Source organism: Pelophylax lessonae, assembly GCF_965119305.1.
Source record: "Pelophylax lessonae genome assembly, chromosome: 11".
NCBI classification, from domain to species: domain Eukaryota; kingdom Metazoa; phylum Chordata; class Amphibia; order Anura; family Ranidae; genus Pelophylax; species Pelophylax lessonae.
The window spans coordinates 57,216,659-57,231,404 of NC_138778.1; positions in this window are offsets into that span (position 1 = coordinate 57,216,659).

Here is a 14,746-nt window from a genome sequence, read left to right on the forward strand (position 1 = left end):
GAAGATTCTCTATTGTTCATTGACAGACGCAGTTCTCTGACCCATATCAGTAGGGTTATAGTGCCCTCTACAGGAGTAGGACACTAGGCAGAAAAAAAGTTCTGGCTACGCCTATGGGCAGTCCTGGAGGGTACACTTCCTGCATAGGATGTCCGTTTTAATCTGCCTTGTCAAGAGTAAGGACCTAGTTCCTTGCTGGGAACTTTGGTCCTGGCATAAAAGTTTTTTATTTTCTTCTTTTTTTTTTTTTCCCTCCGGCATGTTTTCCTGTGAGATCTTCAAGCAACTATGCCGGGCTGGGCTACGGGCTGGATCTCTATATCCAGTGCCCCCCCCCCAGTCTGGCCAGCGAGCGCGTGCAGGCTTTAGCTCCGCGCTGGGTCGGGCGCGACATAGTCCCACTGGACGGGGACTGGCCCCGTGAGTTAAACGTCTCACCAGAACTCACACGACTGGGTCTAGGCTTATTTCTCAGCGTTCCTATTTGGCCGACAGCCCCCCCACTTTGGTGGCGTGGGATCCTGTCAGGAGAGGGCGCCCGCCTTTGTTCCTGGTATTGAGTAAACGTTACCCCCCCCCACCCCCCCCCCCCTTCCCTGGTGAATTTTGGGGTGAACACGGGCCCCCTCCCTGGGATGGTTAGACCCTCACACTCCTGGGTTTCCCTAAATCCTGTTGTGACTCCCCCCCCCTCCTCCAGGTGGGGGACTGTTTGGGCCTACCTGGGGCTTTGACCTCTTTTTCGAAGGCCGCATGGGGGGCCAGGGAGTGTGCTGTCCACGTCGCTCAACCGATCGTGCGTGGGGGGGACCTTGGGGAGGTTCCTACAGCTGGATGGTGTAGATAGGCTGGCGGGGAGTCCCCCTGTGGGTCCCGATTACCGCAGGGCCGCCATTTTCCTGTAGCCTCCATCTGGCCTTCTATGGCGGCTATGTTGGTACACCTGTTTTCTGCCATTTTGCGGTGGATTTCTTGTTGTGAAGGCTGGTGGGAGTGCCTGGAGGCGTTGTTTTGGTCGGAGGAGCCCTTCCCTTCTCCCCGTGCAGCTTCCTGGCTCACTTCCTTTCATTGAGCCACCGCTGAGAACCTCCTAATCCGATTGCTTGTATGGGGACAGTGTGTCAGTGGGGACGCATTAGTGCGTGCCTGACCTCCGGGGGGGGGGGGGGCTTCCTTTTTTTTTTTTTTTTTTTTTTGTGCAAATTTTGCTTGCGGGTTCCTCAGGTTTAGTATGGATCCTGCAGGCTATGTGTCCCTCACGTAGGCCCGCAGGGCCTTTCTGGATTTCCACTGTCCAATGTTTTTTTTTCTTTTTTTCGGCGGTTCGGGAAGCATGTGGGCCCAGGTGGAGGTGGGTGGTGTGCTGAAATGTTTCTCCACCTACCTCATCTGATGTCTCGGATTCTGAGCCGTCGCAGACATGGGGCCTCCCTGCGGGGTCTGTTACCTCGCGCCCTGTCTCCTCGGATAATGAGGATGACATTTCTACCTCCCCTGCTGCGCATGATATAGGGGTTGGTGGATGCATGACACCCTACAATTTAGAGGACGCAGCGGCGGCTGCACCTGGGACGCAGGTAGCATCTGGCACTCGCCTGCCATCTGGAGCAGCTTATTTTGCTAGCATGCTCATGTAGGCTGGGGCCTTCTGAGACATTCCCCTGGGGTGTCTAAGCGGCTGCTAGATGTTTTTTTGAGGAGTCTCTGGTACAGTGGACTGTTCTGCCTTTGGTGGACGTACGGTCTCTAGGCTGCCTAGGACTACCATTTGTTCCGGTGCAGGAATCCCCTCCCTTTAAGAACTTGGGGGATAGGATGGCGCGGGCTCTGGCCCTCAATCTGTACTCCCTGGCGGGGTCTGCACTGGGAACAGTGTTCATGATTGCCCTTGCCACGCAGACTCTGCCTGAAGGGCGGAGTTCCAACGCCGTGACTTTGTGAGGGACAAGTCCCTCCTGCCCTGGGGGAGCTGTTGATTTATTTGTAATGCCGTGCTGGACATGGCTCCTTTTTTGTATGGGTCACCTTTCACTTTTGGTGGTGGTGGTCTGGCGTATACTTGACCGGAGTGTTGGTCTGTGGATGAAACTTCTAAGAAGGCTTTAATGGATCTCCTCTTTCAGGGGGATTGCCTGTTTGGTTCTCCCCTGGATGACATGATATAAGGGAGTCACGGGGGGAGAGTGCCTTTTCTTCCACAGGCTAACAGGGGTAAGGGCCTTCTTTTTTGCTCTCAAACAGTTTCTCATCCCTCTGGGACAGTCAATGTCCTTCAAGACTTCCTCGGGTGGTTCTAAACGACCCTGGCCTGGCCTACTCGGCCTGAAGGTGCATCCTCACCCATTTATTGGGTGGGGGAATGTTTTGTCGGTTCTTGGACTTGCGGCTGGCCCGATTCAGGAGGGTTGCAAGATCGTGTTTCGATCAGTTTTTTTCCAGCAAGGTTTTTCCCTTCCAATGTACGGCTGTCCCCGGATCGCTTGCAGGCGCTCTGTGGGGCAGTTCAGGCTCTGGTTCAACAAGCTGGACCTACTGGCCCTTTTTGATGGTTCTGTACGGATCAAACATTCAAGCTGGTAATGGTTCGCAGTATGGTGGCTTCCCTGCATCAGGGGGATTCCTACCCTCCAAGGACATCAAGATGCCTACCTTCACATCCTGTTTATGTTCAGGCCACCAACGGTTTCTCCATTTTTGCTGTGGGGAAGGATCTCTATTGGTTTGTGGCGTTACCTCCCCCCCCCCCCTGTCTCGCCTCTGCTCCTCAGGTCTTCACAAGGGTGTTGGCTCTGGTCCTGGCGCTGTTGCGAGAGCGGGGCGTATCAGTCCTGGTTTCCTCGCCGGTCTGCTTCTCCGTGTGGTGTCCTCTACGATGCTGACAACGCAGTTGGAAGTCACCATGAGAACTCTGGAGGAGTTCAGGTGGGTTCTGAACCTTCAGGAGTCATCCCTGGTCCCTTCCATGAGACTGGACTATCTATCTGGGCCTGACTTTGGACTCGTCCTCAGTCAGGGTGTTTTCTCCCTCCGGAGAAAAAACTCTTGAAACTTCGTACTGCGGTTCAGCTATTGCTGTCCTGCACATGGTCGTCCCTTCGGACCTGCATAGCAGTTCTGGGACTGATGGCGTCGTCTTTTGAGACGGTCCCTTTCACTCAATCCCTCTCGGGGATTCCCCAGGTGGCTATCCTTCTCGAATGGGACTAGAATCCAAACTCTCTGGATTCGGCTGACCAGGGAGTCTTGATCTGGAATCCTTCCTCCCCTTTTTACTTAATGCAAGCCTGTCCAGGTGGGGAGAAGTCCTCGAAAGGTTCTCTGCTTTGGGAGTATGGTCCCTGGAGGATCCAGGTTACTGATCAATGTCCTGGAGCTGAGAGCGATCTGGCTTTACCTAATTCACTGGATCGGGCACCTGCAGCGAACGATGCAGAGAAGTTTAGCGTGGTCACCTGTGCAAGGCTGACGCGGGCAGGGCCGCCATCGGGGGTACAGCCAGTACTCCTGTATGGGGCCCTGGCACATAGGGGGGCCCGGACAGCAGGAAGATCGGTAGGATGACAGCATACCTCCCAACCTGGGCAGGACTGTCCCACTGTCCCGTTGTACAGAGGCTTTTGTCTGGCATAATTCTGGTGATAAATGTTACCTTCTAGCTCAGAAGGACCTGCAGCAATGGGAACATTTAGAGCAGCCAGGGATTGGCTAACAAACCAGCTGGGTGTGCACTATGCAGCCACAATGAGAGACTGCACCTGTCAAATTCATGCTGTGATGTCGGTAATGGGCGGGACTGTGTCAAGCAACACGTGCATAGGGAAGAAGGAGAAGGAAAATATGGCAGCCAGCAACAGAAAGGTATTTTAGAAAGGTAATCATGTGGAAGATGGGGGACATTTGCGGAAGATAAAGGCAGAGGAGAGGTGTGTGTGTTGCAGAGGTTGTAGCAGCTGGGAAGAGGTGCAGTACAAAGGCATTTACGTACATTCGCTGCTATGTACAGCTTGGTATAACACTACTCCCGATTTTTAACATTGGCCTCAATGGAGAATCTTGGTCAACTTGGTATGGCACTGCTCCCTGTCTAACATTTGCATCTATGGTAAATCTTGGTCAGCTTAGTAAGGCACTACTCCCTATCTAGCACTCTCCTGAACCCTGTGCATAATGCACTCCAGAACCCTGCATTCTGTATCTAGCATTCTCCTGAATATATTCCTGACCCCTGCACTCTGTACGGGGATGGGGTTGTGAATTTGTGGAGGGATTTGGGGGGTTGCGCTGTGAGGGTTGATTGGGAGGGATTTCTGCTAGGTAGAGGGATTGGGGGAGGGGGGTGATAATATAATTTTGATATTTTTGGTGGAAGGGGGGGGGGGCCCCAGGATTTCTAGAGGCAGCCCTGGACGCCGGCATGGTTATGTGAGCGTGCTCACGGACGGGCCAAGGTCAGTATCAGCTGCTGTCTGCCTTTCCTCCTCTCAAGTTGCTGCCAAGAAATCATCGCAGTATTGAGGTGGAAGGGTTTCCGGTTTTTCTCGTGCCTCCGGACTGGCCTCGCCGAGCTTGGTACGCCGACCTGGTCAGGCTAGTCGCAGACGCACCTTGGAGAAATCCTCTCAGGGAGGAGTTATTGTCTCCAGGGCCAATCTCCCATCTGACTTTGCGGTCGCTGGCTTTGCCGGCTTGGCTGTTAAAAGCCAGGTGCTGAAGGACGGAGGATTGTCTGCTTCAGTGATTCCCACCCTGCGTAAAAGTGTGGGAAGCGACTTCTAGGATGATTTTACCTCATACGAGAGTCTTGGATTGCGTGGTGTGAGTCTCCTTGGGCTCTCCCTCGCTCTTACTCTGTGGCCCGGATCTTGGCTTCCTTCAGTGGGGAGTTGATCAAAAGTTGGCCTTGAGTACTGTCAAGGGTAAGGTTTCGGCTTTGACAATTTTCTTCCAAAATGCTGTTGGCCACCCATTTCCTGGTCTAACTTCCTCCAGGGGGGTGTGACACTTGGTACTTCCGGTGCAAACTCAGTCATCACCTGGGGACCTTGATTGGTGCAGTCGGTTCTTCAAGAACCTCCGTTTGGGAGTATTCGTGGGTATCCCATGCCTACCTTTTTATTATAGAAGGTGGCCTTCTTGGTTGCTGTCACTCTGTGCGCAGGGTGTTGGCACTAGCAACTTGTCCTGGTCTCCCTATGTGTTGGTTCATGGGGCCAAGTGGTACTTCGTCTGGATCCGTCCTTCCCTCCAAAGGTGGTTTCTGGTGTTCTCTTGCACAAGGACATTGTATTACCATCTTGTGTCCTAAGTCCTCACATCCTAAGGAATGTACTCAAAGTGTACTTGGCGAATACTGAGTCTTTTTTGTGAGTCAGGTTCGCTCTCTGCACTCACGGATGGCCTAAGAACGGGGCTGCCTGCGCCTGCTACGACTATTTCCAGATGGATCGGACAGTCGGTGTTGCAGGCTTATTCAATTAAGGGTCAGGTCCTACCTTTCCCTGTTTCGGCGCATTCTACTCGGGCACCTGGTGCTTCCTGGGCTTTTCGCCATACAGGCATCTGTGCTCAGGTTGCAAGATGGTTACCTGGGCCTACGGCCATAAGTACTTCATCTGTTCACACCTTTCCAAAATTTTATGAGGTGGATGTGCTGGCATCTGCAGATGCCTCTTTTGGCCAAAGTTTTTGCTGGCTGCTGTCTGGAGGGCTTTTGGCCTTCCTTGAGGGTGTTTACTGTTTTTGTTTTCAGATGGGCCTCCTCTTTTGTTCTGATGAGTCTTATGTTGCCTGGTCGGCTATGTTTAGCCTTGGACATGTTCTTTTCTGCTGTTTCCCCCTCATTTTATGGCACTGCTTTGGGACGTCCCTACTGATATGGATCAGAGAACTGCATCTGTCAGTGAATGATGGAGAAAACTGGATTTTTGACCTCCCGTAAAATCCTTTTCTCAAGTTCATTGATGGATGCAGTACCCACCCCTCTATATTGAGGTGGGTTGGTGTTCCTTTCTGACACTGCTTTGATACAAAACTGACATCCTATGCAGGAAGTGAGAGGGTGTACCCTCCGTGACTGCCCATAGGCGTAGCCAGAACTTTTTTTCTGCCTAGTGTCCTACTCCTGTAGGGGGCAGTATAACCCTACTGCTATGGATCAGAGCACTGCGTCCGTCAATGAACTTAAGAGAAAAGTCAAAAATCCAGTTTGTTGATTGCTAGCTTAAAGTGACACCAAATGATATATCCTTTTTCTACAAAAATAAGCCAAGCACAACTACTACTTAATGGCCCTGTAATTTATTTTTCATGAAATAGTTTTTGTACTGTTTTTTTCTGCCTCTTTGTACCTTTTCTCATTGAGCTCCTAAATCCTTTTCCTTCACTTCTGTTTTTGTAGAATGAGCAGCACATGTTCATTGCGATCATTAGGAACTGCTCTATGCACACTACAAATCCTTTTAGGCCTGGTTCACACCTGTGCATTTTCAATTTTGCAGAAACGCACGCTACAGTCCATTTAATATGGTTTCCTATGGGTCACGATCACATCTGTGCTTTGTAGGAAAAGGTCAGGGACTCCCCCCCCCCCCCCCCGCACCAGGTTGCGTCTTTGTTCCATTGACTTCAATAGAAAGGCATCAAAAATGCAGTGCTTGAATGTTGTTGCCTTTTTGCTGGTTTCTCCTGCAAGACAACAGACGCCTCCACAAACCCAAAACGCACCTGGAAAATTCATCTGCAACCTGCATAGGTATGAACCAGGCCTTAGTTGCTAGTTCATCTCAGGAGCAAGAAAGAGAGGGTGGCTACGTTCCTTCACACAGTAGGACCATGGAGAAAGAAAATACCCAACCTCCAACAGGAAGCCAGATCATAGCAGCTAGGATTTGGAGATGTGGGGGAGCCTGAGAGTAATGGAAGGTACTTTTTTTTTAAGTTGGAATACATATTTGAATAGATTGTTTTGTTCTATACCAGAGTTTAGCGCCACTTTAAATTGTCTTTCAATGCAGCTCTGTGAACTCCACTAGCAGCCATGCTTAAAAATGGCATATAAACGTCACTTGCCTGACTGCGCAGTGTGACAAGTGTAAGTATAATTTATGTTGCTGAAATTCTAATTATTTAAAGGGTCAATCCATTCAAACCTGATATTTTCATTCTTGGTGGCTGCTAGATGAGAGGATCCTTTTAACTGATTTTGTCAGGGTTTTAGTTGTAAGATTTTTATTTTATTTTTTTTCCACCCACCACATTCTTTTACTAAATTACATTACACTATGTTAGAGCTTATGCACACTAGAATAAAATATGCTGCAATCCAATAATAATGCATGCATTTTTTTTAAAATTGGGACAGCGGTATGTTATGGGCCTATGAGTGCAGCTCAGAGCTACATTCAACTGTGTAAAAGAAAGAAATGCATCCATGGTTCTGCGTATGGACTTTATTTAACCATGTAGGCATGTCAACATTTGTGCCAATATTTGCAAGCATAGTGTTTAGCATAAATGTATGCAAAGGACCAAGGATGCTAGGAATTAGGAACTGCCTGTGTACTAGTAACCAAGGACACCAGGCATCCGGCCCACCTGCATCCTACCTACCGAGGAACATAGGCATCAGGGCCCATCTGCATCCTACCTACCAAGACGCTGGGCATCGGGGCCCACGTACCGAGGACCCTAGGCATCGGGGCCCACCTGCATCCCTCCTACTGAGGACCCTAGGCATCGGGGCCCACCTGCATCCCTCCTACTGAGGACCCTAGGCATCGGGGCCCACCTGCATCCCTCCTACTGAGGACGCTGGGCATCGGGGCCCACCTGCAGCCTAACAACTGGGGATGCTAGGGGGCACCCGTAACCTAGCAACCGGAGACACTAGGCAGCAAGGGCCCTCTGCCTCCTAAATGCTGTACACAGGAAATCCTGCTGCATGAGAATTTGGAGAATTCAAGTAGCCAGTGAGTTTTATCGCATTACAAAGGACAAATTCATTTAAAGTGTATGTCCAACCAAAACATTTCTTTCTTCTGGATGAGTGGGGGAAGTGCAGAAGGTTAAATGAAGTGCAATTGCAGTTGCTCTAGATCTGAGGGGAAGCTCTGAAATGTGGGGAAGCTTTGCTAATTTTTATCATCCAATCATGGGCAAGTAAAGATGCTTTCTTTTTTTTTTTTTTTTTTTTTTTTTTTTTAATTAATTTTCCTTGCATGTGATTGAGTATTTATTGCAAGGTGAAGCTTTTACCTCATTCAAGGTCTGGAGCAACTGCACTTGTAGTCCACAGTATATTTGACTTTAGTAAATCAACCCCATTATATTAGGACAACAGCACCTGCCACGTGCTGCATGCTGAAATACATGTGGGGGCCATTCAAAATTAATGTCAGCCCCCTACATTCTCTAGTTTGGCTGCAGGTGGGTGCGGGTGTGGGAACAGATGCGGAAACTGCAACCAGAATGCACAGTGCGGGATAGTGTGAACCTGGCCATAAAGTGTCAGCATTGCACAGGTGCACTAACAGCAGCAGCACATTGCCTGTTCATTAAATATGGCATCCACAGCCTCATCTCTAACTTTATTTTCCCAAGAATTGTGGGAAAAAATTACAACTTCAAAAAACTCACCATGCCTCTTACTAAATACCCTGGAATGTCTACTTTCCAAAAAAGGGGTCATTTGTACTGTCCTGACATTTCAGGGCCTCAAGAAATGAGATAGGCTGTCAGTACATCAGGTGTGATCAATTTTCAATGATTCGCACCATAGCTTGTAGACTATAACTTTCACACACACTAAATAATAACCACTAATTTGGGTTATTTTTACCAAAGATATGTAGAAGTATAAAATTTGGCCCAAATTTATGAAAAAAAATTACTTATTTGCAAAATTTTATAATAGAAACTAAAACAAAATGTTTTTTTTTTTTTTTTTTTCAAAATTTTCGCTCTTTTCACTTATATCGCAAAAAATAAAATACCCAGTGGTGATTAAATACCACCAAAAGAAAGCTCTGTTTGAGGGAAAAAAATGATAAAAAATTTGATTGGGTACAGCGTTGTATGACTGAGTAATTATCGTTTAAAGTGTGAGAGCGCCGAAAGCTGAAAATTGGTCTGGGCAGGAAGGGGGTGTAACTGCTCTGTATGGAAGTGGTTAATTTATTCAGAAACTACCTAGAGGATGGGATATCCAGCACAATCTCTGTATTTGTGGATGATACAAAGCTAAGTAGGCCAATATCACCTATACAGGATGTTGTAACCTTACAAGAGGTGGTCAACTACATGGCAGATGAGGTTTAATGTTGAAAAATGTAAGGTAATGCACTTGGGTGTCAGAAATACGAGCGCAAGTTACTCGCTAGGGGGTAACCTCTGGGTGAATCTAAGATGGAAAAGGACCTGGGGGTACTGGTGGACAACAGGCTTGGCAGTGGCATGCAATGCCAAGCCACTGCAAGCGAAGTCAACAGAATATTGACATGTATAAAAAAGAGGATTCACTCCAGAAATAAAGAGATTATTCTCCCTCTCTACAAGACTCTGGTCCGGCCACATCTGGAGTAAGCCGTCCAATTCTGGGCACCGGTCCTCAGAAAGGATGTGTTTGAACTGGAGAGTCCAGAGAAGAGCAACAAAGGTAATTAGGGGAATGGAGGACATCAGCTATGAGGAAAGACTACAAGTATTGAACTTATTCTCTCTGGAGAAGAGACGATTGAGGGGGGATATGATATCAATGTACAAATACTGTACTGGTGACCCTAGCATAAGGAACAAACTTTTCAGAGAAGGGGAACACAATAAGACACGGGGGCCACTCACTAAAACTAGAAGAAAAGCGGTTTAACCTTAAACTACATAAGGGGTTCTTTACTGTCAGAGCAGTAAGGATGTGGAATTCTCTTCCACAAGCAGTGGTATCAGCAGGGAGCATTGATAGTTTCAAAAAAACTATTAGCTGGGCACCTTAAAGACAACATACAGGGGTATACAATGTACGGTTAACAGTAAACACACACACACATCATGGGTTGAACTGGATGGACTGATGTCTTTTTTCAACCTCACCGACTATGTATGCAACTATGAATGTTATGCTGCCTGTAACCATTTAGCATAACCGGTTTGGTGGTGGGTCAGTGACGGTCTGGGGAGGCAAATCCATGGAGGGACGCACAGATCTCTTCAGACTTGACAAAAGCACCCTGACTGCCATTAGGTATTGGGATGAAATCCTTGGACCCATTGTCAGACCCTATGCTGGTGCAGTGGGTCTTTGGTTTCTCCTGGTGCTTGACAATGGTGGACCTTGTGTGGCGAGTGTGCAGCCAGTTCCTGGAGAATGAAGGAATTTATACCATTGAATGGCTCGCCTAACTTAAATCCAATAGAACACCCCTGGGACATTATGTTTTGGTCCAACCAATGCCGCCAAGTTGCACCTCAGTCTGTTCAGCAGCTCAGTGATGCCCTGGTCCAGATCTGGGAGGAAACACCCCAAGACACCATCCGTCATCTCATTAGGAGCATGCCCCATGTTGTCAGGCATGCATACAAGCACGTGGGGGGCCATACAAACTGAGTACCATTTTGAGTTGCTGCAATGAAATTTCAGCAAAATGGACTAGCCTGCTGCATCATTTTTCACTTTAATTTTTGGGGTGTCTTTGAATTCAGCCCTCTGTAGTTTGATCACTTTCATCAAACAATGTGGCATCCTTTCATTCCTAGCACATTACCCAGTCCATATCCGTATAGATATCCAGCATGATATTTTTCCCCATTGAGATCTGATGTGTTTTCAAAGTGTTCTTTTCATTTTTTTGAGCAGTGTAGATAGGAAAGTATATCATATTTACTTGTTTCCAACTTTTTTACATTTCTACGATTACTTCCTTGTTTCTTCCCCAGGCAAATAATGTCATACATCTCAGGAGACTTCAGGAGGGGAGGGGGGTTCTCATCTAAGCATGCCCTCCCTGGCCTGCATGCCTGAACTAAGGGCAGATGGATTCCACGGAGTAAATGCTACATTATCTGTGCTTACCCAAGATGGTTGCAGCCAGAAATGCTAGGGGGGGGGGGGTGTTTTTTGGATGAGTTCTCAGCAAAAACAAGCATGGAGACATAGATGGATGGAGGAGTTGGCTTTAAATATTAAAATTTTAATTAAACAGCATTTTTGGTGCTCAGATGCAGTATAGTTCTACTTTAAACTCGGGTCACTAAAAAAAAAAAACACACACATTCGCTATTTTTTCATGGTACAGGCAGTAGATATTTTAGAAATGTACAAAATACATATGATGGGAACTCTGCACTGGCCAGTAAGTTAAAGCTGTATCAAACCCAAAACCAAAAATATATATATTTATTTATTACAGGTACTCTTATTGCGCCATAAATTTAGGGCTCTTTCACACGGTCCGCCTCTGTAGGCGGATCCGTGCTGCTCAGCGGGGATCCATCCGTGATCCCCACTGAGCCGGCGGATGACAGCTCTGTCTCCGCTTGCAGTGCGGAGAGGGAGGTGTCACAGCTCCCGCTGCTCTCTATGGGGAATCGGATAAGAGCGGACCGCCTGTCCGCTCTCATCCGATCCCCAGGACGGATGGAAAATAGGGTTTCCATCCGTCCGGATTTCACGGACAGGAACGGATGCGGGTGTCAGCGGACATGTCACCGCTGACATCCGCTGCTCCATAGGGCTGAATGGAGGATCCAATCAGATCCGCCTAAAAAACTGACAGGCGGATCTGATCGGAACGCCCGTGTGAAAGAGCCCTTACACAGGGCTTTACATATTAAAGTGGAGTTCCACCCTAAAATTTGACTTCGGTCCATCTTCTTGCTCTGGGTAACCTGAAAAACAAATGGATAATCGCAATTTATTTATTTTTTTTTTTTACTTACCTTGTTTAGAAGATAATATACTTACCTTACTTCCTCTTCCTCCCCTCGGCGGCCACAGCGAGTCATCACTTCCTGGCTTGCAATGATTCCTGGGAGCTGAACGTCATCGCTCCCAGGAATCAATGCGCCTGCACCAGCCCCGACTTCAGTTCCGGTGCAGGCGCCATCATACCTTGCTAAACCGCTTCTGGGCATGCCCAGAAGCTGTGCAGGGATGACGCTGCAGCCCCGGAAGTGACGACGGGGCCGGTGCAGTGCATCGTGGGACCGAAGAGGACGCAGAAGATGATCACGCTGGCTTCAAGCTGCCCACACCTGAGATGGCAGCGCTGGACAATACATTTTCAAGGTAAGTATTTCTTCCAAAAATTAAGTGCAACCCGGGACAGTTCAGAGGCTATTCATTGTGGAATGTACTAGCCCTGACTGACCCGGGGGTATTTTTATGTATATTTTTATGTTTTAGGTGGAACTCCGCTTTAATTGCACCTTATCAGTCAGTGTGGATGGGGTAATTGAGTAATTTGTTTTCCACTCATGGTGGATGGAAAGAAAACTGCATAATCTTTGGGCTGCGTTACTGGTAAAATCACTAGAAGAAAGAAAGCCTAAAAACTAAAAATAATGAAACCATCACATCTAAGAATTGGTAAGCTACAATATAATAAGCCCCCGTTCAAACGGAATCTGATTTCAAAGCTGCAGGGCAGTGAGACTTGGCTGACATCTGTGCGACTTCATACACAGATGTCTATGCAAGTCGCACCTGAAATCGCAAAAAAATAGTGCAGGAACATTGTTTCAAATCAATGCGGCATCGCAAAGTTGGAGTCGCCCTGATTTGAAAAGTTCCATTGCTGCCAATAGGGTGCGACTTATCATTGGAACTGGACCTGTTAAAGGGCATGACAAGTCGCACCAGTGTGAACGGGGGCAAAATGCTTGCTTTTACTGCTTTAAAATATACAATGTATCGGTGCAAAAATAGGCCTGCCCTAATGTAAGTAAATAGTTACAATTTCACTACAGCCTTTCTCAACGGGTGCTGTGGAAAAAGACATTAAAATTGCTCCAACTAAGGCAGGCAGGTGAATCAAGCCTTTACACGGAGCCACATGTCTGTGTGCACTGATCCTGTGTGGGGCTGGCCACCCACATCCTACCAACCAAAGACATCATTGGTTGCTAAGGACATATTGGGCGCCTGCACAGTGTCCTTGGTTGTCGCTCTGTCTGAGCCAGGTCCAGTCGTAGATGTGTGGGGGGAGAAAGATGGAAAAGGGCTGCATATGAGCTCCTCTGATCCTGTACAGGTACAAAGCAATGTCTGTAAAGTTAGAATTTGCTGGTTTGCTAATTGTAAACAGGTGGTATGTTAGCTACGTGATCCACCTCAAAGCAGCCACCCTGCAGCAGTATATCTGTGAGGGGCAGTCAGCAAGCGATTAACATAACAATATTTCTGTGTTAGTTAGGCCCCTTTCACACAGGCGATCCGATCTGATCGTCAGTTTTTCAGGCGGACCTGATCGGATGCTCCATGCATCCCTATGGGGCAGAGGATGTCAGCAGAGACATCTCCTCTGACACCCGCTGCTATCCATGAAATCCGGACAGATGGAAACCCTAATTCCATCCATCTGGAGGATGGGATCGGATGAGAGCGGACAGGCGGTCCATTCCCATTTGATTCCCCCATAGAGGACAGCGGGGATCTGACAGCTCCTTCTCCGCACCCAGAGCAGAGACGGAGCTGTCATCCGCCTGCTCAGTGGGGATTGGCGGGTCGATCCCCTGCTGAGCAAAACGGACTCCGTTCCATGTGAAAGGACCCTTACTATTTTTTACATAAACTCCGTTACCACTGACTTCTGAACCATGAATTAGATACTACTGATCCCTGAACTCTGTGTTACTTCTGATCCCTGAGTTACTTCTGATCCCTGAACTCTGTGTTATTACTAAACCGTGAACTCTGTGTTACTACTGATCCCTGAATTCGATACTACTGATCCCTGAACTCTGTTACTTCTGATCCCTGAGTTACTACTGATCCCTAAACTCTGTGTCACTTCTGATCCCTAAACTCTGTTACTTCTGATCCTGGAGTTACTACTGATCCCTGAACTCTGTCTTACTTCTGATCCCTGAACTCTTTTACTTCTGATCCCTGAGTTACTACTGATCACTGAATTCGATACTACTGATCCCTGAACTCTTTTACTTCTGATCCCTGAATTCGATACTACTGATCCCTGAACTCTGTTACTTCTGATCACTGAGTTACTACTGATCCCTAAACTCTGTGTCACTTCTGATCCCTAAACTCTGTTACTTCTGATCCCGGAGTTACTTCTGATCCCTGAACTTTTACTTCTGATCCCTGAGTTACTACTGATCCCTAAACTCTGTGTCACTTCTGATCCCTAAACTCTGTTACTTCTGATCCCGGAGTTACTTCTGATCCCTGAACTCTGTCTTACTTCTGATCCCTGAACTCTGTCTTACTTCTGATCCCTGAGTTACTACTGATCCCTAAACTCTGTTACTTCTGATCCCTGAACTCTGTTACTTCTGATCCCTGAGTTACTACTGATCCCTAAACTGTGTCACTTCTGATCCCTAAACTCTGTTACTTCTGATCCCGGAGTTACTACTGATCCCTGAACTCTCTTACTTCTGATCCCTGAACTCTTTTACTTCTGATCCCTGAGTTACTACTGATCCCTGAATTCGATACTACTGATCCCTGAACTCTGTTACTTCTGATCCCTGAGTTACTACTGATCCCTAAACTGTGTCACTTCTGATCCCTAAA